The following is a 23,453-nucleotide window of genomic DNA, read 5'->3' as shown; positions in this document are numbered from 1 at the left end:
GTACGGCTGAATAGGAGATGGCTGAGAAATGGGAGGTTGTGTTACTGATGCTGGATGTGGCACCCAGCTCATTTAACAGCAGCGCCTGGGACTGGGGTCCTGCACATATGGGGGAGCTGCCATGCAGTCACTTATCAGAGGTGGCTGGAAGAAATCAGAAGCAGAACCTGGGCTGGAGATTGTTGTGTCAGTGCCTCCGGGGATGCTCTTGGGAAGTCTTCAGCAGGGTGTTGCCGCTGCCCCTGTGCGTGCACAGTGCTCATCCTCTGCTGCATGCAGTGGGAATTGCTGCGGGCCACAGACAGCGAACAGACTGCATATGGTGAGAGCAGAACTGAGGCATGGCTTTGAGAGAAGCATGGATTTATTACGATGCATGGTATGCACTGTGATACGTGACACAGAAGATACAGTTTGCGAAATGTTCCTTTATGTTCAGTAAAAAAAATCAATTATTTTTATTCAGGATTCCTGCTTGAAAAGCTGTCTATTTGCAAGCAGACAAACAGCATATAAGTAAATAGCTCTAACGCAGTCAGCAAGGCATTTTTCCCCACGCTCCTGTATGTTTATGAGGCTTTGCACAAGGTGAAAACCCTCATGGATTATTTTGAGAGCTGATTAGTCATGGTGTCTCCATGATGTCCTCAATAGTCCCAGTGCCTCTCAGTGGGATGAGCTCTGCCCCTGGCCAGCATGTCATGCTCCCACTCAGCACCACTGGCCTCTCTGCTGTTCTGCCTTGTGGTTACAGGTGTATTTTGAGTGTGGCAGTGCTGCCATTGAGAAAGTGCCCTCCTTCCTCTGGTCACTGCATTGCTGCAGTGTGCTGCTCTGAGCTGGCTGTGCAGCAGTGGTTCCCAAGCTGATGGTTTGAAGGTGAGAAAGTGAATCTGCTGCCTGCTGTGTAGTTTTGTTCTTGAGTGTGAACATTCATAGAATCATACAATCATTAAGGCTGGAAAAGACCATTAAGATCACGCAGTCCAGCCATTGCCCCTATGCCCAGTAACCATGTCCTGCAGTTCCACATCCACACACTTCACAAACACCTCCAGGGACTTTGGGATATGCTGCATGGTATGGAAGCCATCCAGAGGATGCACGCCGTGAATGAATGACATGTGGGTTATTACTTTCTAAGCACAGATGAGACAAAGCACAAAGATGAAGCTGTGATGTAGAATATTAACACCAGCAAGTTTGGATGCTTGTTTTTCACAGCTCAAGCCGGTATCTGCAGAACATAAAGGGTGAGCTGTTCTAGCAGTAGCCTGATTAGGTGCTATGAACACTAATGATCCAAAAAGCTCAGTTTTAGCTTAGGTGAGAATCGTATCCAATATTTTCATGCCTGTTAACTTTGCAGACAGCAGGTTTCCTACAGGAGACACAGATCCAGGCAACTATGTGAAAAGTTAAAATGCACGTAGTGTCTGACTGGAGCTGTGGTCTGCAGTGGAAGTTAGACAAGGTGAGGCTATAAAGGCCGGTAATTGTGCACAGGAGATGGTTGTGATTGCTTGTGAATGTGGAGCTATTGTCAGGAAGGCAGAGGATAAAGCAAAGCCCATTTGAGAGCTCTCATCTCAAACTTGTGGCTAAGTGAAGGCAAGGAATGACTGGAGAATGCTGTTGTCATCCCTGCATTTTCACCTCTGGGATTTGTAGAAACTTGGAATTTTGTGCTGCCTTTGGTACGGCTTTGCTGCCCTTTGCCAAATTTCATTAATCAGCAGCCAGGGGTTATGTGAAGGGTATGGTGTCTACCAGAAGGGAATTCAAGGGCCAAAGGGAGAGGTTTCTGTAACGTTTGCTTAAAGGCACTTGGAAGATTTTAATGTTGCCTCCTGAAATGTAATTGCCATCCTTCAGCTACGTTCAGTGCCATTAGAGCTTCAAGTAGTAACAGTGGTCCACAGGTGTGGCTTGCTGCGGCAGGCAAATTCTGCAGCAACTCAGCTCTCAATTTTGGTCTGCTTTTTAGCACTCTGGAATTTGATGCCATCACCTTATCAAAGTGAAAACGCCTCCAGTTAGATCTTGCTTTAAACAGATGCTTTACAAACTCAAATAAGTATAATTTGCAGGCAGAACTACGAGAGAAATTTACTCATTGAAAGCATCTGGATTCACCAAATTTCTGAGACCAGGCTAACCTTGCAGGTTTTACTTCTGCTTCCCACAGCCCCCTGAGCAGAGTGTCCCTTCTGAGAGATTCCTCTTGCTTTGCTGCTGCCCCAGGGCTCTGCCTGCCTGCTCCTACTGTGCTTCCGTGTCTCTTGGGCATCGCTGGTGCTTCACCTCACATGCAGCTGTGTGTGCACAAAAAGCTGTAATTATGGCACATTAAATGAAGCAGTATGTAGAGTGTGGGTAAGCACTGGGATATTTTTAGCCTTGTTGGCCTTGTCATGGCCCTCGCTGTATTTCTCTGGGAAACTTGCTGAGTAGCATCATTTAGCTTGTCCCACATAACTCTGGGCTCTTGGAAAGACCGAGTTTCCTGCCAGGCTTGAGAGCTCTGGGACTGCTGCTTTCCCATTGGGAACGTGCCCGTTTTAGCATATAAGATCTCATGCCTTATTAATTTTGATGAGTATTTGGGGTGGAAATGCAATCTCGGGACTAGGCATTGTGTCCTATGGGGGGTGGGAGTAAATGCAAAGATTGTGAGTTGGAGTGGTTTGCACAGGGGGGGGCAGGAGGTCCTACTGTGAGTCTGGGGCTTGTCGAGGGGAACAGCAGGAGGTTTGGAGGAGCAGTGCAAGGCCAGGTAGGATTACAGGGGAAGAAGGGCAGGGACACCACATCTGCATCCCATGGCAGCATCAGCATTGCTGCTTCCAAACCAACTTGTCTGGGGTGAAAAATGACAGCCGATGAACCTGTGGCCCAAGGCATGGCTGCATTCTTGAATGCAGAATTCTTCCACCTCTGGGCAATGTGTTAGATTAAGAAGAGTTCCTGGAGTCATTTGCTTTCTACAGGCATTGTTCCCACTTAGAATAAGAAGACCTTTACATATTTTAATTTAATTGATCACTTTTAAAACTGCTAAAGCTGACCAGTGAATTTAAGAGGGAGTTTTTCGAAGAAAAAACTGCTGGTCCCAGACTTAACGAAGACTTACATTAATCACAGTCTTCTGTGCAATAGGAGCCATTTGAGAATCCATCAAGTTCATGGGAAAGTGATCTTGGAAGAGCAACAAATAAATGCAGTGACCTTTTGACTCCACTAGCCCTGGAGCTGTGGTAAGTTTGCAGTCAGGCCCTCGGTTCCAGACAGGAATTTTCATTGCTGCAGTGAAGTAAATCACTGTAAAGAGGAGGCCTCACCGGCTCTGTCTGCGCAGACATTTTCAGAGCTCCAATTCCCTGTGGGTGCTCCCTCCAGAAGTGACAGTGTGAATGGGAGCCGGATGATAGATCTGCTCAGGAAGCTTGAAATACCAGCATCTTAAACTGCATTAGTTAGTGCAGTACCTACCAGAAATGCCAGACCTATCACTGCTGCCACAATTCGGGATGGGTTTGTCCCTGAGGCAGTCAGTGATGGGACACAGAGTGTGGTGCTCTGCTCCAGCACCATGGTAGGATGGTGGCGCAGGAAGGCACAAGAGGGTCACCATTCCTACATATATCTGTTCAGCACTTGAGAGAAGCTGAATTAATGACGGGAAGTCAAATAGCTTTTAGGAAAATCATTGTTTTTCATGAGTATTAATTTAATGATCCTTAGAAGCAAATGATTTTTAAGCCTTATGTTAGGGGAGGGGAGCAATGAAATTGGCTGGTTTGGTTTTTTTGGCTTTGATTTTTTTGTAGACTAGACAGAGCTGTGTCGACTGTAGTTTGGACACTTGTGTCTCAAGTTTTATTGACAGTTAAGCTGCAGTCATTGAACCAAGTGTCATATTGCGAGGCTGGTTGTCAGACCTTGTGAGATCAGGCCTTGAAAGGTCTGAATTGTCTTACAGAGCTGAGAAACTGGAGAAGTGGATAAAGGTTCTTTCTATTCTGACTTATGTATTTTGTAGGGATGGAGGCTAACCATGTGTGATTCTAATAGTCAGTCTTCTGTCTTTAGTTCCAAATGAGCAATGGGAGAAGTTAAGCCTGGTTTCCTACAGATTCATGGCTGTGAACCCTCATGAATGCAGTTAGATGTTATTTATAAGGTTATTGCTTATGTGGTTTAGCATGAGTTCATGTTTTAGACTTTCTTGGAGCTGCTGGATCTCTTTCCTGTCCAGTATTTGTGTTTAGGATGTTAGAAAGATCTCGTTTATCCCTAAAGCTGCCACCTTTCCCTGGTTTGGATTAAAGCTGGTCCTCAAGTTTCTCAATTATTAGGAGGAAGAGGCAGACAGACCATAGGTTATGTCTCATTTCCTTAGGAACCAGGAGCAGCAGTTGGTTTTGTGTAACTATAGGAACTAACGCTTTGACAAAATGACTAGATAGTATGAGGCTTGGGATACAATCAAGAGTTGAAAATGATGGTTTCTCCTGATCGGTCATTATGTGCAAAGAAATAAAGAGTCTGAATACCACTGAGGCTGCTTGAAGAGATGATATGGCCAGGCTGAATGTTGTTTTGTTCTGCTTGATTGCCTTCCTCACCGGTTGAGCTCAGCGTGGTGTGTCTGCAGCATCACGTGGGAAGAGCAAGAGAAGTTTGTACTCCTTGCAGTCATTACAGGTTGTCCATGGAGAGTACAGCTAATACAGCTGTTCTCAGCATCATTGCTCCTGCTGGGGGGTCTTCTGCGCCAGCGGGCTCCCTGCAGTCACTCACTAGTATGGCTGTAAGAGCTGAAGCCTATAGGGGATGCTCTGCCTGTGGCTTTGCAGTCTGTGTGGGCTCTGCCCTTATCCTCAGCAAGAGACAAAGCACATCATCAGGCTTAGATCCTCTAAGATGAGACCTTTTCCTCTAATGGTGGCAAAATCAGACCTGCTAAAAGCAGAGTCTTGCCCTCATCATGCCTAAAAGGCTGTTATGGAGCAGCACACGGGGCTTAGCTGTGGAGTGGTAGAAAAGTCTGGAAGGAGATTGCTGCTGTCGCTCTTCCTTTTGCAGAAGCAGAGCTGCAGGTGCAACGAAGGCTCTGCTGTGCTGGCTGCCGCAGCATCCCCTTCTTCCTCAGCACATCTGCATGATTTGAACCTGTGAAATGCCCAAGAAGCAACAGCTTTAAACTCACTTCTCTGCAATACTTTGTTTCTCACTTCATTCCTCTCCCATCTGCTCTTTTCTTGTGTTCCTGTTCCTTTTGTGATGATAAAGGTCCCCCATATTCATCCCGTGGATTCTCTTTCCCTTCAGACATGCTATAAAAAGTAGAAATGGCATTCAGTGTAAATCAGAGTAAGATTCTGCCATTTTTTCCCCCACCCTTTTCATGCTCCAGGCATTGATATAATGCAGGAGAAGGCAGTGATTCTTATTTAATTGTCATTCTTAAAGACAGATGCCTTCGGCATGTGTGAAATGGGAAGGAGTGGTCAGCGTGGCAATGTGCGAATGACTAATCCTGGACTCAGAGCCGTGTGTTCAGACAAAGCCAGGAACGTGCCCCCCACTTCCCCCTGCTTTCCCCCTCTGTGTGCACTGATTCACGGGCTCACCAAGAGCGCAGCAGCTGCGGAGCAGCCCGATTCCAGGAACGCTGACGACAACAGCGATGCTGCTCCACCACCAGCTGGGAGATGTTCCCCTCCCCGGCCGGAGCTATCACTCAGCACGCAGAGCAGAGAGATCTCTCGGCTGAGAGCTGTGCCAGGGACTTTCTTGTACGGTACGGAGCAGAGCTGGCCCTGCACAAGGGCTCAGCGCTCGCTGTTCTGAGCAGTGCAGCAGATTGAACCTCCCTTGAGCAGAGCTGAAGGGACCAGGGCTGTCTGAGCCACATGATGTTCTTTCTGATAGGCAAAGGTTTCTTTATCCATTTGTTTGCCTGTTTTTTGTTTGTTTGGTTGGTTTTCTCTTTTAAAAACTCCTTCAATTCCAGTTGCTGGGAAAACATTTAACTTCCCTATGATTGCATCATGGATTTGAGCCTGATTTGTGGAGGCTTTGAGACCAGACAGCTTTATTAGTGACAGTGGGTTCCTTTTCAGATAAATTCTCCTTTTCAGAAAACATCTTTCCTAAAGAGTTTCACAGCTGATTATGGGCACAAATAACTCAATAGAAAAAGTTAGCAATGCTCGGTGCTTGGCAAGCCCTGAATTATGATCCCGTTAATGCTGCAGCACTGCGTGCTTCCAGCTGTGTTGCAGTGGCACGCAGACCCCAGCAGCTGTTGCAGAGCTCATCAAATAGCTGTTGAGCATCATCCCTGATTTGTCATAAACCCAAAGGTTCCTTTGGGGAAGGAATGTTATCACCTGCCAGAGCCCGGCTATGCAACAGCAGTGCTCCAGAACTGTCATTCTCACTAGGGCACTGTGTGTTTGGGTCCCTTTTCCTTCTTACTTTATTACTTAGCAGCCTTCTAGTGCTTAAAGGGAGCCCTTCCAACCCAGGTCATTCTGTGATTCTAGGCTGTGGGATGGACAGGAGCTGTGTTCTGTGTAGGGCTGTAATGTTTGCTTTTATTCTGATTAGAAACTTCAAAGCTGGAAAGGAAATTCTGAGGGGAAAAAAGCATTGTTTGGGGTTCACAGAAAGGCTTTGCCTCAAAAAGTGTTTCTTTTCAGACGCCTAATATGGAAATTGTTGAAAGAAAACCTTATTTCAGAATATTTAATGCCTCTTGAAGTTTTCCATGTCTGGTTTTGTCATTTTCTGAACTTTTCCTATTTCCTTCCTTTCTTCCCTTTCAAGACACAATTTCAGCAGAACCGATAGGACTTCCCAACCTGTTTTTTTGGCTCAGGGAAAAGAGCTGCCAGAGGGGTGTCTGACCAGGACTTCAGTCCTGGTGCTGCTGAAAGGCCTCTCAAGGTGCTCACGTGTTCCCAGTGTCACCACAATTGGGCTGCAATGTCCCGGTGTCTGTGCTCTATAAATACCCTGGGAAGATAGAGAGCACAGAAAGCAAACAGAGCACTTCAGTGGTGAGGACTTTTCTATCGGCCTGCCAGGTTTGTGCAAGTTGTCGCCGTGACTGTTTGTCACAAGCAGGCTGCAAACAATTGCTTTCAGCTGCTTGAGATAAAACGGACAGAGGTGGAGGCTTTGTGTTGGCTCCAAGCAGTGGGAAGCTTTTGGGCCAGGAGTGTTCTTTCTGCTGCCAGCCCCCAGGAGACTTCTTGGCCTGGAGGCTCATGTGTAACAGCTTATGTATCAGCCCAATAAAAGGCGCAGGGGATCCACCTTGTCTCACTATCAGTCTGTCATCGAAAGTGTTGCTGCAGCTGATAGTGGTTCATACTTGATTTGTACCTATGAACCATCCGGCTGGGAGAGCTGTCTGTCTCAGTGCTGTCCTTTGCCTCTTGTTATATAAGTTTGTATAAACCTGAGCTGTCCTATAGTGCTACTCAATTTAAATATTGAAAACAAATGTTCTACTCCTCTGCCTTGGGGCTAGGAGTGATTATTTCAGCCTTTTCAGCGTATATGAATCTGCATCTGTTAGAGGTCTCTCTCATATAACGAGCCTGGCATACGAACTCCATTTGCAAATTAATCATAAGAAATGCTAAAATTCTCACCTAGTTCCACAAGCACCTATAGCAGGAGTGTGTCCAATGGTATAAATACCGCATTGCTGCAGGATGGCAATGCTTTAAACTCAGCCACTTGGGTCAACGTCCTTCTGTCTCCTCATTGTTTACATCTCCGTGTTTCAGTGTCACCAGGATACGTTATTACGGCCCTGGGATGCAAGCAGCCCATTGCTGAGGGCTTTTTTTTAGTAACTTGGCAACGTTATCTAAAGCAAAGCAGACTCTTGAAAATTGGGACATGCTGCAATACAGTGTGGGGACAACGAAAAGTATTTGTGGTACAAAATATTTCTCACACTCTTGAAATCTCTGTTATATCAATCTTAATCAGAAGAGGAGTGGCTGAAGCATAGAAATATTTTCTTTTGCTGTTTAATGTTTTTGATAAAATGGGTATTTTCCAAAACACCCTTGGAAATGGCGTAAGAATTTGACACAATAACCTTAAAGAGGCTTATAGTGCTGTTTGTAAATAGGTGTTTAGGGAGACATAAAATTGTAGATCATTGGCCTGATAAGCCACAGCATCATTTTCAGAGCTATTTAGGTGGGTTGGCTCAATGTCTGTTCAGAATCACTACAGCAGGAAAAATTTGCAAGAGAACTGTATTGATTTGAGGTGCAGGGGAGGCATTTCCATGCAGAATAGATGGGCTGCCAGATTGATCTGTATTCTGAGCTAGCAGGATTTGCCCGAGGGATGCCCTGTATGTAGTTCTGGTGTGAGGTGGTGTGAAGCTGTAGGGTGCAGCTCTTGGGTTCATCTCCCCTTTGTGGGTACATGGGATGGACCCCACCAAGTGCCCTCATTCCCAGCCCTGGGCTTCTCCAAAGCATGGCTCAAACGACAGACTGCATCTCTAGTAGGTGGAGAAAGCAAGGGGAAAGCGGGAAAGTTCAGGACGCCTTGCTGGGAGTTGCAAAAAAATGATAGGAATTTCCCCAAATTGATATTCAATATGGTGATGAGCCATTTATGATGAAGTGCCTCAGCATATCCAGATCATTTTGAACATTTTGTTTCTTCTAGCCAGTGTCAAGATCCTTCTGTATCCTGCAGTCTGGAGCTCATTAAGTGCATGACGCATGGGAAAGTGTGTTTGCTTCTTAACACTGTAATAGTGAGGAAAATGAGCTCTTAGCCCCATTTTGTGTCGGACCATTCTGCATCTCCAATTCAATCCATTTTGCATACGTGTGCTTGGATGTTTGTACATACACCTGGCTGTGTCTAGGTGTGGATAGAAAAGCCAGGCTGTGTGCAAAAGCCTCCCTTTGTCAGCACTGCCTGAAGGTAAAAGAAGAACATTCGCAAAGTGCAGCGCTCCCTCCGGCTGTCAGGCCTGAGAGATGGAAGTGCCCCGTGCTGCCAATGTTACAAACGGTATTGCTCTGGAGGGAGGTATTGAAGGATGCAGTGCATTGAGGAGTAGGTTGTTGTCTGCTTCAAAGTGAGGAATGAATCAATAATTTGTTAGCCTGTTAGCTGATGGCTTGTCCGAGTGCCAGCTCTGGTGCCCTCCAGGAGGAGCTGCCAAAGTGACCGAGGGAGCAGAGCAGAGCGAATCCCGAAAGTCATTTTCCTCAAACACATACGTGGAAACCTTCAGAGCCTCTCGGTAAGGACAAATCATTGCAGGCTTAATTCTTGTCTGAGCAAAATTCCTTCTGAGGGCGGTAGGCTCTATGCTGGAGTTTTGTACCTCAGTGGGGTTAGGGTGGGCTCTTGTACCTCAGCGGGGGCAAATTGAGGGGTCTCAGGACAAGGTGAGAGCTGGGGAGCTGCTTTCTGCTGTCCTCCAGCTTCCTGCCCCATCTACTGTTATACCAGTCCCCATAAGAAGCCCTTGTCCCTCCTTTACAAATTATGTGCCAGTAGCGTCTTCAGTAGAGATTTCTCCTGCCTGTCATTTTTTCCTCCCTGTTCTTCCTTGCAAGTCCAAACCTATCTCCCTCATAATGCACTCAGCCTTTATTACCCTAAGATCATGTCTCTTTATTAACCTTCAAATAAGGCTCCACCAGCTGCAGGAAGACTGTTCTGCAGGGCATATGGTGTAAGTCACCGCGGGTGTCACACGGCTGTTCAAAATCCTGGTTTTCATTTGCTTTGAGGCCTTTTTCTTTTTGCTAAAGAGATGGAAATGTTTTCTGCTTTCTGCTGAGTGACTTATAAACAGCCTGTGTAAATTTGGCTCTAGAAATTACAACCAGAAAAAATATATAGACTGTTGCATTGTTTTTATGGATCCCAGTTCGCTATACAGGGAGATTCCATTATAAACTTTCATTAAAAATAAAGGAGGAACACTAAAAATTCTCCTGCAGATCCAGGGAAAGTAAAACTCCATCAAGCCAACACTGAGCCATCTTACACTTTATTCCCTGCTGTTTATCTGAGGCACATTTCTTACAGTCAGTAGATTTCCACCTCTGGCAGTTTATACCTCCAGGAGTTTAAGAGCCTTTGACTAATTAAGACCAGAGAGATTTTCACCCCACTGCCACAGCCCCACTGATGGGATCCTGCCCGAATGCTTTGCTCTCAGGGGGCCTATGAGGACAAAATTAAAAATAACTGACTAACTAATTAAATAAGCATCTGGTATATAAGCATACCTCTATTTAGATGCTCAGATCTTCTCTAGAGACATACATAGAAGTTTGGTTAGAAAAAGCCATAGCTAAAAGCTGCCTCAGAGGGCACATGTATGGCCACCAGGTGGGTTCTGGCTGTATTATCAGCTTTTGGCAAAGTAGTCGTGGAAGAAATCTGTGTGGTTTAACTTTGTGGGTGCATAAGTGTGTGTGTGTGTGTGTGTGTGTGTGTGTGTGTGTATGTAAGCACATGAGCACACGAGCAGAAAGGACTGTGAGCGATGCTGATGCTTAAACTGGAATGAAAGCAGTCAGCCTTGTTCCTGGAAGTTAACAAAACATCTCTTCTCTTTGTGTGATGCCTTTGAGAAGAGCAAAGTCAGGCCCAGTGGGTGAAATACAACTAGAGGATTTACAGATCTGTTACTGTGTTTTTGGTAAGATCCTTCCTGTAGTGTTGTGTACCAACATCATGCTGTCAAATTCAAAAGGTGGTCTCTGAAGGGAGGTAACCACATTAAGAGATAGATGAGAAAGGATGGATTTAGCCACCTTCCTTAAAGACATGTTTAATGGCAGGATGATCATCATAGGGTCATTAAGTGCCAGGGAAAGGAGATGTCACATTGTGCGAGTAGTAACACAGAGAACAACAAATACAATTTAATAAAGGGCAAATTCCAGCTGGAAATGAGGCTAAACTGTCAGACGGTTAAGGGCAGGCAGAAAGGGAAGTCATTTGCTTAATGAGGTAGTTCTGACAAAATAGATAGAAATACTTCAGTTTCCAAATCCAGCAAGTGTGGCCTTGCATCTTCCCTGCACAATATGGTGGTTTTTACCGGCAGTGCTCTGTCAGCCTCGGCTGTCGTAACCATTAGCTGCATTAATAATCCATGCTGGAATGAAGACACTACAATAGCATCATTACATGTGGAGGATCCTTCTTTCATCCCTCAGAGTGAAGAAGGAAATTAATTGTTCTGTGGCTTCACAACAAGAAACAAGTCGTTGTGCACTGTGGTTGTTCCAGAGGAGATTTAAAGGCTGCAGGGGGATGTACAGAGGGATTTCCCTATGGCGTGGGACTTGGGCACCTCACTGTTCTGTCACAGAGACAGCTGGGCTCCCCCACAGCGTCTCCTCAGAACCCAGCCCTGTGTTCCACCCCAGCTGTTACCTTGGAGCAGAGCTGGCCTGAAGGCTGTTGGTGGTGCATTGGTTGATCTTAATTAACCACCTCCGGGGCTCTCTTCTACAAATGTGCTCGTGCTCTCCTGCCTGCAACAGCACTTCATTAGAAGCACAGCTGCAAACAGCCCAGTGTCTGCGCTGCTGCAAAGGCTTTATCGAAAACCTGGCTTCAAGCTCAGAAAAGTGGACCAACCATATTGCCATGTGAATTTAGGGAGCCATGCTGGTGTCTCAATCAGTGTGTCTAATATGATGAAGAAAAGCAAATAACAAAAGTATTAATCTCTTTGTGCCACAAATATGCAGCTAATGTTCCTTGCTGTATTTTAAATATGCTGACAGGCACGGTGCAGCTAATTAATGAGGTTTCCTAGGGATCCCAATTAACAGCTAATGGTAGTCAACCACAACATTGGAAAATAAAGAGAAATATGAGGATCTTGTGTGTGGAAATGGCTTGTGTTGTCCAGTGTAGCTGATGATTGCATGAGTAACAGAATTCTCATAAGGACTTGAGCTTCTCAAAAATAAATGCAGTTTCTCCAGGACCTTGATAGTGATCAGGAAGTGAACGTAAAACTGTGATCTCATGTAATTTGGAAAGTTAATACACTAATCTGATTGGCAGAGCTTGCTAGGGACCTCACTGTGCACACCGAAAAGGGAGAAAAATCTTGGGGCGTGGGTGTGCCAATAGCAATGGAAGTGCAGAATACAGTAGATTCTATTCCATAAATCATCAGAGATGAAAATGGGTGGTGTCCCAAAGAGAAATTAAGTGGTATTGCTCTTTCTGAGGAAAATAGGTCAGCCTACATACAAGCATTGGTTGTTACATGCTACGGTAGGTATATGTTGGAGAGCTGGCTGGAAAATTGATCTATTCCTGTCAAAACATTGCCTTTAAAGAAGTCTCTCCCTATACTTGAGATTTTCTTGGGGAAGAGAAAAAAGGAAATTACCAGTTTCCCACTACCAGCAGCTTTCAGATGGAAGCCTGGTTTCTGGTCAGGTTTTTTTTCCCCAGCATAAACACATGAACTCTTGGTGGTACCTTTCATCTGGGATCTGTATGACAAATATTAGAGACTGTGGTTACGTTGGGCAGTGTGGAGATTTAAACTTCAGGGTTTTAGTCTGGGACATCAGGTTACTCCTTGGGTTTCAGATGCTGGGTTGGCTTTCCCTAGAAAAGCTCATTTTTATCCCTGTGTGAAATGGGAGAAGCTTCGTGGGATGGGAAAAATTCCCTGTGCTAAGCTTTGAGCTTGTTTCCAGTATCTTGACTCCTTTAACTGGGTGTCAGTGGCCTTTTTTGGTTAGATACCACAGGCTAATTCCCATCTCTGCTCTGGGACTGTAGCTGAGCTGAGCAGTTCATCACCGAGGGAAAATAAGTCTTTCTTTATAACTGTTTCTCTTCATTTTATCTCAGCTTGTCAGAGCCTGGCAGATTCTCCATCCTTTATGCCACTCCTCGGCAGCTCACTTTGCAGAGCGGTCATTAGCCCTGCATATGGGGTGGCCTGGGGGGATTCATTGCTTCCCTAAAGTTCCCTTCACTCTTTCATGGTTTTTCTTTGAATTTTATATTCTTTTAGGCTGAAAAAAGCCAGATTCTGCTCTGAATCTCGCCTTTACTTGGTTTATTCTTGATGCTTGTAATCCCTACTGGACTGGGCTGACCCACAGTTGTATTGTAATGGTGCCCAGTGTTTCTGTTCTGAAAAACATTTATAGAGTTGGCATTTGTATCTCATTTTGTTAAGTTTACTTGTACTGTTTAAAACAATTTGGGGAGATTTACAATTGCTTGTTTTGTAACACAGCCACAAAGAATTAAGGGAAGGCTTTTGAAGTAATCTCTCTTCTCTTCTAGCCAAAGAAGCACTGTCATGTTGTCATCTATCAAGTGATGCAGGGTCAGTGTTTGGCTTCTCCCTTGATGCACTTGATAGGCATATGTAAGAGCCGCATCTCAGTTGTTCACAGAGGAATTTGGCACTTTGATTTTTAAATGTGGTGCCAAACATGCAGAGAGAACAGCGTAGCTTATCTGCAGTGCACCTACGGGAGCGATATTTGCAGGAAAAATGACTGAGAAGACTTAGAAATCAATTGCAATTAGAACTCTAACTGGCCTGATACTGGAGACGGATAACTGCTAGCTTTTGATATTTGCTAGCTAGGCAGAAACTCAGAAAATTGCATTTTCTGAGGGCAGAGATATGGAGGAAAGATGGCTTTATGTTTAAGTGTTTATGCTGGGACTCACAAATCGACTTCCCTTCCTTTCCTGGCTGCCTCGCAGGATGCCTCTGTAGTCTTGGGGATGATTACAAACTTTTTACCATATGTTTATGCTGCGTCTGGTGATCTGAAGCCTCATTTTAGTTGGCGTTCATGAAATTCGAGCCTACCAAATAATATTTACTCATTAGTCTCCTCCAGAAAGTAAACAAACCTTCTTTGGAAAAACTAAACTGAGTCACGTTTACACTGAACAGGGATTGTGTGTCTGAGTCAGTGATGGATGACAAGTGAGGCCTTCGGAGATGATGACTATATCAGACTGGATGCTCAGCCCAGGCTTGGGATCATTTAGGTTGCTTTGAAAAATGCTGGGGGAGGGAGAAGGGGGGAGATGCTGACCATGAAGGGCTGTTTTCTCAAGTTGTTAGTCCCATAACTCAGGGGAGCGGAAGGACTTGACAGAAGTAGTGAGAGCCTTCCTCAAAGAGGACTCTATGACATCAGGCAAATTCAGGCACATTTCTTTATTAATGAAGGAAAAATAAACAACAACTTTTTCTTCCTTTAAAAATTTTTTTTTTATTATTATTATTTTTATTTTTTAGATAAATCATCCAGAAACGAGCTTATGAGAAAAATAGAAGGAAGAAGGCCAAGGAGGCATGCCAGAGGAGGAAGCCTGCAGAGTCCAAGGGGTTCAGAGAAGGCTGCAGTGGGACTGCCTCTGAGAGGGAGCATTTACATCCTGACAGGTTTACCTTCTGGGACTTTGAGCTTGGATTGCTGCTGGAATATTTGTCCTGGACCTGGCCTCTGGGCTGGTGAGTTAGAGATGGAGTGACACGCGTTTCTGGTGCTGAAATGTGATGTTTTCAGGTTGCTCACTGTGAGGAGTTTTGATCTCCGATCATTCTGTTTCTCCTGCTCCAGCGAGGACAGGATGTGTCAAGCAGATAAAGCACAAATCTGGGAGCAGGAAGTCTTGGCCTGTTTCTGAGGCTGCCACAGCCTATTTGTGGATTTTGATGAGGCAAAGAAGTGCAGATGTTAGAAGAAGGGTTTTCCAAATAGCTCAGGGCTCTCTTATCTGTGCCACCGTGGGACTTGATGAGTCCCACTCTCTCTCCTGACTTTGTTGGGAGCTGAGATCTTGTATTTCAGCCTATGAAGAAGGTAGGTGCCTGCAGTCATCTGGATACAAACTATCTGCCTGCTGCAGTGCAGGGAAATGATGCAACTGTTGCAGGTGCTGTTTAGTGGGAAGGAAAGGGAAATACACTGTATCTAATAAGATGGGTCAAATTCAGGCCCTGGTTATAGCAGTTCAAACTGAAAATAATGCTGGTGGTGTGTTTAGCCAAAATTCATTTTACACCAATTCCTGTGTGTGGCAATCACTCTGCATAGGTGTGTGTGATTGTCGTATAGGCAAGGGAATGGTGAATGGAACTCAATTAGTCTGGTCCCAGAATATATCCCGCAGTAAGTAATAGCATTGCAAGGGGTTAGCTTTGCAATATGACTTTTCCACTGCAGCATCACAAGAATGTTCCATTTACAGTTTGTGCTCCATTTGTGCTGTCTGCATCTAGGAAAAGTGCCCACTTAGCAGAATTTGGAGCTTCTGTTTGGAACAAAGCAAAGGGTTTTTTAGTTTCTTTGTGGAAAATGATTTAGTTTTCTTTGTTTTCATCATTACAATGTTTTTATTATTTTATTTTAACAGAAGAATAAAATTTTCCTCTGTGGTTTTGTAGAACCATAGACCCAGAAAAGAACCTTCCAGAATAATCAATCTGGTCCTTTTATAGTGATTAATTTCCCTTTGGGCAACCTTGCCAAGGTATATGGGTCCACAAAAAGACGTTCCAGGGGAAATGGCAACACTGGTCCTCCAAGCAGCTCCCTGCCCAAGTCCTCTGACAAAGAGGCATGGAGGAGGCTACAGAAGTGCGTCCTTTTTGGAGAAGCAGTGGGCATATTCTTTGAAGATATCTGCACTTACCTCCTGTCTCCCCTTCAACTCTTTTCACATCAATATTCATATTTTCAATGCTAATGAGAGTGATGACGATATGCTAAAAAGATCCTCTGTCCCTTCAGATTTCTCTTGCAATAGCCAGATACAGAAGAAGTGATGAACCAAAGCTCCCCATGAGTCTTTGACTCATCCAATCACTCCAATTAATCAGTGTTAAAGAGAAGTGTGCTTCTTTGTGAGACCACCCAGGGCACTCTGTCTAGCTCCACAACTTAGGTTGCTTTGTATCAGTGCTGCAGCATGCGCATGGTGCAGAGATTATGCCCTGTCCTCAAGTGCCCGCCACACTTACACAATGTAGTCAAACCAAAGGCAGGGTGAGTGTCAGCTATGAAAGAAAATAGTTCTTTAGCAGCTGTAGGTTTAACGGAAGCCTGTTAGGATCAAATTTTCACCTTTAGTATAAATCCAATGAGGGAAAAATTGTGTGTAAGTGCACACTTGTTGAAAGTAGAGTGTGAATCTAGGAAAACTGTTTGAAACTAAGGGGAAATGGTTTCAAACTAAAGGAGGAGAGATTTAGACTGAATGGATATAGGAAAGTAGTTTCTTGCAGTAAGGGAGGTGAGGCTCTGGGACAAGTTGCCCTGAGAGGTGGTGGATGCCCTGTTCTTGGGGACATCCAAGGTCAGGCTGGATAGGGTTATGAGCACATCAAGCTGTAGGTGTCTCTATTCGTTGCAGGGGAGTTGGACCAAATGGCCTTTAAAAAAGATCCTTTCCAGCTTAAACAGTCCTAAAATCCACCAGGAAAATGGCAAACAATGGGCAGTAGCTCCTAGTTATGGATTGCTAGGGAGCAACCCATAGTTTGAGATCTTCCCCCCACTGAGCTGTGCTGGTGACCTGCTGTAAATCCTTCCCAATTTCTCACTTTCTCTGGAGGTGCGGCTTTGCTGTTGTGAAGCAGGAGCAAAGATTCCTTTCTGCTGTGCCACCAGAGCAAGGTCTGAGCCAGGCTACTGAGCACAGGTGCTGATTGCAGGGAGCAGCAGTGCTGGGGTTGCTCTGGCAAGCATTTTGTATTAGGGAAGAATGGATCCTTGAAACATCTGGGTTTGTATGCCCCTATTTCTGCATTAAGCACACTTAATGATTTGGGGATTTTCTGTGCTTTCCTCCCTTTTGTTTATCTCATGTTCTCATCAACAAGAGCTTTGTTTTCAGTCATGATAAGGCTTTTTAACTATAATTTTACTGGATACGGTCATAAGAAAATCTTTTTTTTTTTTTTTTTTCCTTTTATATAGTAGCCCATCCTCACTTTCTTGAGCTATCTTGACATTTTTTAAAAGGGAAGCAATAATGAATTTCCATATGGGCTATACCTTGTAAAAAGATTATCTCCATTTATTCTTTTTATAAAGTTTTCAGAAGGGAAGGCGCTGTCCCAATACACAGAAGCAATTTTTCTTTTCAATGGATCCTGTGACTCAAATCTAAACCTTTGCTCTCCAAGGAACACTTTTCAAATGTTTACTTACTGCTTGATTCCTGATAGGCAGTCTGGAAAAAAATCAGATGAGGTGTTGCTCCCGAAAGTTATACCGCTTTATATTGTTTGAAAGGCAGAGATTGAGCTGATTTGTCTAGCAGCTTGCCTTTTCTCAGCTGGGGGAAAGAGTTCCTTTGTAGCTCAGGCTTTTATCAACAGTCCAGTAAAAGTGTTTTATATACGTACATAAAAAAAATACAACATTTATATAAAGCCTTTCATCTTGAGGGCTCCAGAGTAGTTGACAAATTGGTCAAATAATTTGTCTTTTCTCAGAAGTTATCTCTTGCTCCAGCACAGAAGCGGAGGCATTTCTATGCTGCGTGAAACCATTCTTGCTAGCAATAACTCATTAAAGTCACCATCAGAGCTGTAATGCATGGATTACAAAATTTTAAACTAAGAACTTTAGAAACTTTTTTCCTAATCATGTAAGAGGATTTATTAAACACGAAGCTGCTTTCTTGGTACAGTGAGGCCACGGGGGCCCTGGAGCACGAGGTGTGCTGAGGGGAGCCTTGTCATGGTTAACTGGGGGAAGATCAGTGAACAACAGTGAAGACAAAAGCAGAGTCTTGGATCCATCCACTTTGGATGGGTGCTTGGTGACAAATTCCTGTCCTGCAGCACAGCTGGAATAGATTGCTGTGTGTGGGTGAAAACACACCCAGGAGGGATGGAGATGCTCTGCTGCTCGTCCAAGCTCAGCAGATTGCCTTTCACCTTGCTGGTGACCCCAGGACCGCTGTTTCCATCTGAGCCTTATGTATGAGCAGCATTTGCCTCTTCTGAAAGGGCACTGCACTGGCACATCCTGCCTGTGTGCTTTGTGCATGCTCTTGGCTGTTGAACCTTCTTGTGCAAGGTGCTTCCTATCTCATGAGCAAACACACTGCAAGGTGACAGAGGGTTTTGTGATGGGACCCATAGCGTAAGCGTGTTAATGGAGTCAAGTGCTCTTTATTGGCCCTGGGGTGTTTCACTGCGCCCTTGGCGTGCTCATGCTTCCTGTATGAAACTTGGCTGGAGGAACTGGAGCTGCAAGACATCATCCTGAATTCCAGCTGGGATGTGTAACTTGGCTACACGGCACTCTCCCCTCTATGCCCCTCTCAGCCACTTCCCATGTTAAATAGTTTCTCAGGACTCAAAGGGAAGGGGGGAGATAATCTCCAGGCCAATCACTCTGATAAGTAGGAAAAATGTGTAAATAAATGAGCTACGATTAATAGTATGACACTGTCTCTTGATTCACTCCTCTGGAAGTTGTGTCTTGCTGGGATGGCAGTCCTCATCCTGCTGTCGGGGGCTGAGATGCAGAGAGTGAGCGCTGAGGGTGGGATTTGTTTAACACATATTTTCATATTGGAGGAAAAAAAAAAGTGTGATTTATTTTCTTTTGCTGCAGCCTGCTCACAGTTTTCAGTTTACATTAATAGCTGTGGGAAGAGCAACTCTTAATGCCATATACTTTGGCTATTAACACTGTGTCTGGTTTGACAGTACATCCCTCTTAAATTTTTTTTATTCCCTTGTGATCATAAAATATGTATCAGCCTTCCTTTGTAATCTCCTTCAGTGTGTCCAGCTAGCTAACGTGCATCTCTTTCCCTTTAGGATTTGATTTTTCTAACGCCATATACTTAGCAAGAAGAAACAAACTGACTTCTTCAATTCCATTTTGTTTTTAATCAGAAGCTTGTTGGAATTCATATTTGATGGAGTTGTTTCTCCAGGAGCCCCTTAGCAGCTTCCTCCCCAAAATGTTTGCTTCATTGATATTTTAATTGCTGCAATAATCAGCATTCTGAATAAGAGGTCTTTCCCCTAGCTCAGTAAATCCATGCAGGCTGGGTAAAGCATGTCTGTGATTTATGTGCAGATAAACAGCTTTGGATCCCATCCAATCACTTCATCAGTTTTAATTCGGCTGCCTAATCAGTAGCAAACAGGAGGGCTGTTTTCTGTTGGGTTGTTTTTTGCTTTGTTTTGCTCTGTGCGGGGTGGGGGTGCTAACGGGGAGCTTGGCGCCTTCCCCAGAACGGCACCGATCCTCCCCATTTCTCATCATGTCAGTGTCAAAGTCAGCACTAACTTTCTGAAGGAGTGGATGAGAAGGGACGGGATGCCAAGACCTGCCTTTAGGCTTTCGCTGGTATCTAAGGAACCGCACAGATATGCGGTCTGAAAAACAAGCCTGTACTTATCTCATGTTTTATAAAGGACATCTCTTGGATGCTTGAGAAACATGGAAGGCCTCGGATGGAAGCAGATTTTATTTCCTGTCTGTGTTCGGGAGCTGACACCTTCAAAACCACTGGAACAGGTTACTCAGGGAGGTTGTGATTGCCCCATTCCTGGATGCGTTTGAGGCTCTTCTAACTCAGGGCCAGAGTTACTGACCCTATTTTTGTTTATCCTGAGCCAAGCAAATACCTATTAATGGTAAAACTCTGCACCACTTACATTATTATCTGTTGGTGCCATGTGTCCAGAGGTGAAGTATTCCCTGATTCATAAGCAGCCTCTGTAGGATTACAGAGAGTAACCCCATTTTGGTCACTAGATCTAGGGCAAGCTATACCATCTGCAATAATAAAGCTTACTTAAAGAGCTTAGCATGGTTTGACCAGTAAACCAGGGCTGTGGTCCCTGAGTTCTGTTGGCTCTCCTGGCTGCCCTCCATCTCCACAGGCAGCCATTCCCTGCTGCTTCCCTTATGATGGGAGGCAGCAGGAGATGCCAGCAGCTGCTCTTCTGGGCCCATTTCTTCCTGCACCATAGCAGCTCTTGCTTGTAAGTAGGCAGAAAGCTTGGGAGAGCTGTGCCAGGCTGGTGGCTGCCACTGCAGCATTCAGGAGACTGGTTCCTTGGGAAGGAGAAGACAAGCATTGCTGCTCTACCTTCAGGGTGGTTTACATTGCTACACAAATGTCCCAACAGCTTTTTTTGTTTTGTTTTGTTTTATTTCCATTTGAAGTTAAACCCTCACAGCTCCATTTTTCACTATTACTAAGAACAGAAGGAGAATCCCAACACGAGCTGCTTAATTCAAATTTTCTTGGCTCAGCCTTAATTTCTCGCACACACCCATAGCTGTAGGGGTTTTAAATAGAATTTTGAATCATCATGAAATTCAGAGAATTAGGCTGGGCTGGAGGGAAGGGCAGCAGGCTGGGTCTGGGGCAGCGTGGGATCAATTTGCAGATGTGCACATCCCAAGGGACCGTGGGCGAGGTGTTTCATCCATCCACTGCCTAGTGGTTTCTTTTAATTTGCAAAAGGGCCATAACAACTCCCTGCCTTGGACTTGAACCGTTACTAGAGAGAAGGGATGCGGCTTCAGGGGTGACTCTGCTGCAGCTTGAATTGAATTCCCTACAATGCTTGAAGGCTTGTAGGGAAGGGCAGTGAGCACTTTGTCCTCTTCCTCTGCAGGATCTTACCATGTTCTCCTTCTCTTATCATATGTCAGTGCTGCAAAGGGACTTCTAGAACTGAGATTTCAGTGCTTTAGAATGAATGCAGTTGGCAGGTCTGGTTCTTTTAACCTGAGCAGGAGCTATGAGCACCCCATTAAAATTAACGTAGGAGGAACTTCCAGAGTGTCAAAAGATGAAGACGATCCCATCTGTCTATCTGCTGCTTAAATGCAGAGATAGGAATGGCTTCATGCTGTAACTTGAGAGGTAACTTGACAAGTAATTTGAGGAGAATGCTCAGTTTCTTGCAGATCAAAGGATGAATTTAGGGAACTCTCTGTTCTCTGGCCAGAAGGGAGTGTGAGTGTGCAGAATTTTGTGGTTTGCAGACCAGAAATCCTGTGGGTGACCAAATTCAAGAGTTGTTGCTGTCCAGTGGTTTGCATTATAGAAGAGACCACAGATCCCAGAGGTCTGAGCTCACAGATGCATCTTATTTTCCTGCAACCTGATATTATGGGCTCTCAACTGCCACCTGGGCTACCTCTAAAAGCATTTCCACTGCTGTCATTTTAAAGATCAAGAGAAAAACAGAAATAAAGGCTGAGTCCTCTTGCAAAGTGATCTGGTATCCCAATGGTTTCCCACCTTCAGGGTTCAGGCCTTGCAGAAGTTAGGGGAACTTTTCCATCCTCAGCCATCTCCTGGGATTGCTTCTAGGGAGGAAAACTGGTAGGAGGGAGAAAGAAACGTGAGGGTGCATACCTGTGTCGCAGTCCTAAGGCACTGCAGGAAGGTGCAGTTGGGAGCATTTTCTCGATTAGGAAAAGGTGCTAAATGAGACTTCATGTAGGAAACAATTGCTGCAGCCCTCCCAATGAACTAGGTGACAGATTCCTCTGTTACTGCAGTTTTTATTTTTCAGATGATGCTACAATTATACCTTTTTCTTTTCTTTTTCTTCTTCCTTCCTGAAAGGCTCGTACCAGTTAGAACCCATTGTTCAGATGAGCTCTAGTGGAGTGATGGGCCTGGCCATGGCCTGTCTCTGAGCATAGCACCTTAACCCTAGGACCCCCTGGCATGATGCAGGGTTCTGGCAGATCACATTGCAGTTTCCCCAGGAAAATCCTTCTGTCTTTTCAGTGCCTCCATTCCTTGTCTGTGCAGTAAAGCTAACAGCACACACTCCTTCTCAGGAGCACGGTGTGGATAAACCCATCTGCTTTAGGAATGCTCAGACATTGCTCTGATGGAAGCCATGTAAATAACGAGATAAATGATTTCAGTGAGATCGGCTGTCGAGCATAATAGGTAGCGGGGTCAGAGTCTGTTCGCAGTGAATCATTTCTTACTGGCTGAGTGGGATTTGTGCTCACAAACCATTGTGCAGAAGCATCCTCTGATTTTTGCTGTCTCTGTCTTTTTGCTGCCTACACGTTCAGCTCCTTGATCTCTTGCCTGGAAGTTCCAGGGAGCAGAGACAGCTGCATCCGATGGGCTGCACAGAGCTTAGCATCAAGAGCTCAGACATAGGGTAAGCTTTGGGTGCCATAAGAGCAAAAAGAGAACTTATTAGGGTGGAGCTGAGGGTTTTATACGGGACAGGTGGGTGAAAACGAAGAAAATAGCCTTTGTGATATATCTGAAGCAGGTGTGTTCATTTTGTTCATCACTGTGGTGTTAAAGGGCAGGGCTATTTCTCACAGCTGGCATGCTAGCTGTCTGGTCCCTGAAGCTTGCTGTGGGACCCACTGCAAATGGTGTGAGCTACAGCTGGCTCTAGCACCTGGGTTGATTTGTATGGTTTAAATAGGGCTTCACTAGTCCTGAACTGACTTTACTGGGGAGTAGTTCTGCTGACAGAATGGAGTGTGCATTAAACTCGGGCAGGGGTGAGTGTGAAGGGGCAGGGAGATGGTTGGTGCAGCCGGTCATCTTCCACAAGCAGAATGCTGCTGTGGGGAGGAGGGTGTGTGCTCATAGCCTGTCTTTCTCACTGGTGTCAATCTTTTGCTTGGAAGCTGGGGCAAGAGCAATTCGCTGCCTTTCCCATGAGGATGGATCGGTCTGGAGTGTGTAGGCAGGGTTTCACAATTTGTAAGTTAGAATGAGCATGCTAAAATATTTATTGTTTCTCCAAACGTTTGCTGCTAGCAAATCTGTGGGCTCATATCTTTGCAGAAAGGAAATGTGAAACAAAGAACTGCAGATGAAGCAAGTTTTGAAGCAAGCTTCAGATGAGCATTAAGCATGATTTTTACACTACTTTATGATTAAGCTTAAATAATATGTTTTGTCATGCTTTGTTTCCAAAATAATGTCTAATTTTGATCTTAAATTGTCTTTTCCATCAGATGGAACATACAGTTAAAAAGAAAAAATACTGATTACTTTTTTTCTGATGTTTCCAAAGGTTACTAAGGATTTTCCCTGGTGCTTGACTTCAAATATGACACTAAAGTAATGCAGAGGCTGTAAGTATATGATTTAATGTTTGCAACCCTTCTTTAACTGCTGTGTTCACAGTCTTTCTAGATCTTTGTTAGGCTTTGCTAGACTCTACCTTGTGATAAGCTCACAAGGAAGTGAATAGAAGATGACACGGTTCTAAAATAGGGAGTGTCATTTTAGACACTTTGCTTTATCAGGTTAATGTCTTGTTTAAGAGCTGCTATAACGGTTGTTTAATCTGCAGGAAGAAAGCCCAAGACATCTGTCAGTATTGCTAGAAATGCCACAAGTAGACAAAAATAAAAAGACCT

The 23,453-nt window shown here is 44.7% G+C and overlaps 1 protein-coding gene across 8 annotated transcripts in view; it reads left to right on the top strand.

Moving 5' to 3' along the window:
- Positions 1 to 23,453, top strand: part of SEMA5B (semaphorin 5B) — a 241,330-nt gene that overhangs the window by 50,746 nt on the left and 167,131 nt on the right. For 4 of the 8 annotated variants that reach the window (XR_014947901.1, XM_015868670.3, XM_085552292.1 and 1 more), the window contains exons 2-3: positions 14,336 to 14,551; positions 23,105 to 23,165. The exons of 1 other annotated variant lie outside the window; for it this stretch is intronic. The gene's annotated coding sequence lies outside the window, so the exon portion shown is untranslated. The remainder of the gene's footprint in view (positions 1 to 14,335; positions 14,552 to 23,104; positions 23,166 to 23,453) is intronic. 3 more of the 8 variants (XM_015868672.3, XM_085552295.1, XM_085552293.1) reach the window with 2 other exon arrangements.

This window comes from Coturnix japonica, chromosome 7 (assembly GCF_054131305.1).
Source record: "Coturnix japonica strain WE chromosome 7, WE-NBRP24, whole genome shotgun sequence".
Taxonomy (NCBI): Eukaryota; Metazoa; Chordata; class Aves; order Galliformes; family Phasianidae; genus Coturnix; species Coturnix japonica.
This window is presented reverse-complemented; position numbering and strand designations above follow the sequence as displayed.